Raw genomic sequence first — 5,383 nt, 5'->3', positions numbered from 1 at the left:
GCAATAAACAACTACATATCAATAATAACCTTAAATGTAAATGAATTAAATGATCCAATCAAAAGACATAGGGTAGCTGCATGGATAAGAAAACAGGACCCGTACATATGCTGTCTACAAGAGACACACCTTAAAAAAAAAAAGATGCACATAGATCGAAGATAAAAGGATGGAAAAAAATATTTCACGCAAATAGAAATGAAAAGAAGTCTTAGTCAAAAAACTACTCGACCTGATAAATGAATTCAGCAAAGTGGCAGGGTATAAAATTAATACACAGAAATCAGAGGCATTTTTATACACCAACAATGAACTGTCAGAAAGAGAAATTAAGGAAAAAATTTCCTTTACTATTGCAAAATAATAATAATAATAATAATAATAATTAAGTACCTAGGAGTAAATTTAACTGAGGAGATTTAAGACTTGTACTCAAAAAATTATAAAACATTAATAAAAGTAATTAAGGAAGATACAAACAAGTGGAAGCATATACCGTGTTTGTGGTTAGGAAGAATAAATATCATTAAAATGTCTATAATACACAAAGCAATTTATAAATTCAATGCAATGCCAATTAAAATACCAATGGCATACTTCAAAGATATAGAACACATATTCCAAAAATTTATATGAAACTAAAAATTTATATGGAACCATTAAAGAACATGAATAGCATCAGCAATCTTGAAAAAGAAGAATAAAGTGTGTGGTGTCACATTTCCTGATATCAAGTTATACTACAATGCCATGTTACTCAAAACAGCTTGGTACTGGCATAAGAACAGACGTATAGATCCATGAAACAGAACAGAGAACCCAGAAATAAATCCACACCTTTATCGACAATTGATATTTGACAAAGGAGGTAAGAGCATACAATGGAGTAAAGACAGTCTCTTTAATAAATGGTGTTGGGAAAATTGGACAGCTACCTGCCAAAAAATGAAACTAGACCACCAACTTACACTATTCACAAAAATAAACTCAAAATGGATAAAAGACTTAAATGTAAGTTGTGAAACCATAAGCATCTTAGAAGAAAACATAGGCAGTAAACTCACTGACATCACTCGCATCAATATATTTACTGATTTATCTCCACAGGCAAGTGAAATAAAAGATAAGATAAACAAATGGGACTATATCAAACTAAAAAGCTTTTGTACAGCTAAAGACAATATGAACAGAATAAAAAGACAAACCACACAATGGGAGAACATATTTGACAATACATCTGATAAGGGGTTAATAACCAAAATTTATTAAGAACTTGTAAAACTCAACACCAGGAAGATAAACAATCCAATCCAAAAATGGGCAAAAGAAATGAATAGACACTTCTCCAACATCACTAATCATTAGAGAAATACAAATTAAAACCACAATGAGATACCACCTCACACCAGTCAGAATGGTGCTCATTAACAAAACAACACACAATAGGTGCTGGCGAGGATGTGGAGAAAGGAGAATCCTCCTGCACTGCTGGTAGGAATGCAGACTTGTGCAGTCATTGTGGAAAACAGTATGGAGATTCCTCAAAAAATTAAAAAACGATCTGCCTTTTGACCCAGCCATCCCACTTTTAGGAATATATCCCAAGAACACCATATCACTGATGGAAAAAAAGAAATGCACCCCCATGTTTATGGCAGCATTTTTCACAATAACAAAGATCTGGAAACAACCCAAGTGTCTGTCAGTGGACGAGTGGATTAAAAAGCTGTGGTATATATACACAATGGAATACTATGGGGCCATGAAAAAGAAGAAAGTATTACCTTTTGCAACAACATGGGTGGACCTGGAAACTATTATGTTAAGTGAAATAAGTCAGGCAGAGAAAAAAATCAAATTTTATGATTCTTCAAAAAACTCATTTGAGGAATCCAAGGAACAATGAGAACTGAGGAACAGAATTGAGACAGAGGAAGGATCAAAGGGACCAGAGGAAAAGAGGACAGAGGGAAAGGGGATGATAGGATGGGATAAACCTGAAGGGAAGGGGGAGGGCACTGTAGGGAGGGGGGCAAGGGAGATGTTGAGGGGAATATGGGGGAGGGGGGTGCATTCGGGCTGACCCTAGAATCTATGTAAACACAATTAACTAAATAAAAAAATTAAAACAACAAAAAGAAACAAAAAATCAAAGAATATTTTATTATCTTGGATTTCACAATGATTTTTTTGGGTATAACACCTAAAGTACAGACAACATAAAAATTTTTTTTTAAAAACTGGACATCATCAAAATAAAAAACAAACTTATGCATCAAAAGAATATTAAAAGAAGAAAAAATCTACAGAATGAGAGAAAATATTTAAAAATTATATATCTGAAAATAGGTTAATATTCAGAATATTTAAAGAACTCCTACAACTCAACAACAAAAGACAAAAATGCAAAAGTAAGAAAAAGAAAAGTCTGGCAAAAAACAGACTGATGTCAGCAGTTTTGAGATTGATCAGTTTTGTATTCCTAGCCTTAGTGTTAGCTAGCTAGTAATTAATAAAGAAAGGGAGAAGCAAGAACCAGAAGGAGTAAATATTAAAGTTTAGTAAAGCTGAAGGGCCAGCTCCAGGAGGAAGTTGCAGTATTCCATTGAACTAATTTGCTCATTGACATGTTCCAGGAGACCACTGTGATCTCAGCCCTCCAGACTTAATCCCTGACCTCATTGGGAAGAGTGGAGGCACTGCCGCCCTCAGTTCTGGGTTGTATGTGTGTGTGTGGGGGGGGGGGGAGTGAGGTGAGAGGTGTGGAGGGGTTGGGGAGAGCAAGAGGAAATTTTTATTTTATTTTATTTTATTTTTCATTTTTCTGAAGCTGGAAACAGGGAGAGACAGTCAGACAGACTCCCACATGCGCCCGACCGGGATCCACCCAGCACGCCCACCATGGGGCGACGCTCTGCCCACCAGGGGGCGATGCTCTGCCCATCCTGGGTGTCGCCATGTTGCGACCAGAGCCACTCTAGCGCCTGAGGCAGAGGCCACAGAGCCATCCCCAGCGCCCGGGCCATCTTTGCTCCAATGGAGCCTTGGCTGCGGGAGGGGAAGAGAGAGACAGAGAGGAAAGCGCAGCGGAGGGGTGGAGAAGCAAATGGGCGCTTCTCCTGTGTGCCCTGGCCAGGAATCGAACCCGGGTCCTCCGCACGCCAGGCTGACGCTCTACCGCTGAGCCAACCGGCCAGGGCGCAAGAGGAAATTTTTTACTGGGAACATGCACAATAGGAACCAGATGGTGCAGCAGAACTTTTTGACATGTGCAATGGAAGTCAGGAGGGTTCAGGGGGATAAGCTTAGACTTTGAGGCATGTGCAGGATGTCAGAATAGCAACGTGAAGAGGCAGCATTGAGCCTGGGAAAATCTGGGGAAAGAATTAGATTTGACAAGGGTTGTGAAACCCTGGGAAGTCCAGAAATGAGACTGGGAAGAGAAGGGTCCACCTCAGGTCCAGGAAAAGTCAGAGTGGGCTGAAGGATTTTGAGGAAAAGCATGACTGTTACTGAGAACCAAGGAAACATGGAGGGTTATCCGGAGTCTCAGGACAGCTGCTTCTAGAGCCTGCTTGCCTTCTTTGTCCCAAAGAGTGTATTAATTTCCCCTAATAAAATCTTGCCACTATTTTTAAACTTCTTCAGAGTATGCGTATGCCTTTTAAATGCTTTTCTCTCGACATTTCAAAAGCACTTATTTCACGGGCAATGCTAGGATGGTCCAGGAGGGTTATCAGTCAAATGTCAGGCAGTCAGAATGGCAGGTGCCAGACGGTTCACAGTCAGGTGCCACAAGGTCTGATCATGTCCTAGTGGTCTAGATGATGGATGTCAGGTGGGTGTATACCTGAGTCCTTCAGGTGGTAATCAGGTGGCTTAGAAATGTGGGTCCTTCAGGGGTTAATTAGAGGACTACCTGCAGGCCCAGATGTATATCCAGGCATCCACACAGAATTGAACAGCTCACAAAAGTTTGTTTCCAAGCTCTTTAGAAAAAGAATGGAGTCTTTTCCTATGCCCTACTCTTCATAATTTTAATACTTTTAGTAGCTTGGTTAAAATGACTTTTCATATATTTCCTATCTTCACTCTTTTATCATAACTAACAAGTTGTTTATGAAGTTGCAATCATAGCAACATTGTTGATGGCCATAATAATCAGCCTCCTGGTTTCACTTATTCAGCAATCTTCCCTTGGGTCTTTTAAGACTCTTTTATGGATTCTCATAGCTCTGGGCAATTATGTAAATGAGGCCTCAAAGTGCTGGGTGCTCTTGGCTGAAATGTGTTTTAGAAGATAAGATGAGACTTTTTCCACCAACCAGAATGAATCAGTGTAAGTGAACAGCACTGTAGAAAGGTTATACTTTACACAAGGGGATGTGACTGATTGCCTACCTCCCAGGGTGCCTGTCACCTCACCTCAAGAGCCCAGTTGCTTCAGACTTTCTTATATTCCACCAGAAACAGCCCAAACTCTAGTATGCTTTTGGCAGAAGGAAAAGACATCACCACTTATTCCCCTCACTGTTCGTGAATAGTATTAAATTCTAACTAAGGTTATTTAAAAAAAAAACCCTCCTATTCAATAGCTTCAAAAAAAATGGATTTCCCTCTCCCACCAGCCTCCCTATTTTGTCACAAAGATAACTGAGGAGGAAGATTCTGAGAACATCACAAATCTATCTGTTGTTCAGAAAACCAAGATTAAAAAGTACTACTCAGGGGGAAATTTTCCTCTAGATACATAGTGCTCTGTCTGCCTGTTGGGACCTAGAGATGAAACAGGTAAGAAAGAAATATTTTATTTCACTAGTAAAAATAATTGTGTCTTTGTTCACAAAGATTTCCACAAACTCTCAAAGCCTAGAAGAAATAAAGGTTAGATCGGAAACTATTATTATAGATCACAGGATTAGAATAATGGACATTCTTTGATAATCCCAAACATATTTATAATCTATAGGTCCAGCCCTTTTTCTCACTGAGCCTGAGGTCACAGCTGTTTCAGAAGCCCAGAGAGTAGTTAAATCTCCCTCCTTGCCTTGCTCTGTCAACCTTCTTACACTGCTACTGATCAAAGTGGCAGTCAGAGTTCATGGGCATTAGAGGAAGAGAAACAACAAAGAACTGCCACCACCCACGGATGAAAATCACAAACATTGCCAGAGGTCAGACACTCCATCTCTTCATTTCAACATCAAGGAAACAAGTCTAGAGAGGTCATAGGATTGCTCACAATTTCAGATGTGGTCTTTGTTATCCTCCTTGGTATACCTTCTAGTCAAGTTTTTCTTAAATGAGCTGCACTAAAGTATGAAAACCAAACTTGCTATATATGAAGGAAGCCGTTAATTTCATGAATTCATTTTTTGTTTGT

The sequence above is a fragment of the Saccopteryx leptura genome, chromosome 2 (assembly GCF_036850995.1).
Source record: "Saccopteryx leptura isolate mSacLep1 chromosome 2, mSacLep1_pri_phased_curated, whole genome shotgun sequence".
Classification (NCBI taxonomy): Eukaryota; Metazoa; Chordata; class Mammalia; order Chiroptera; family Emballonuridae; genus Saccopteryx; species Saccopteryx leptura.
This window is presented reverse-complemented; position numbering follows the sequence as displayed.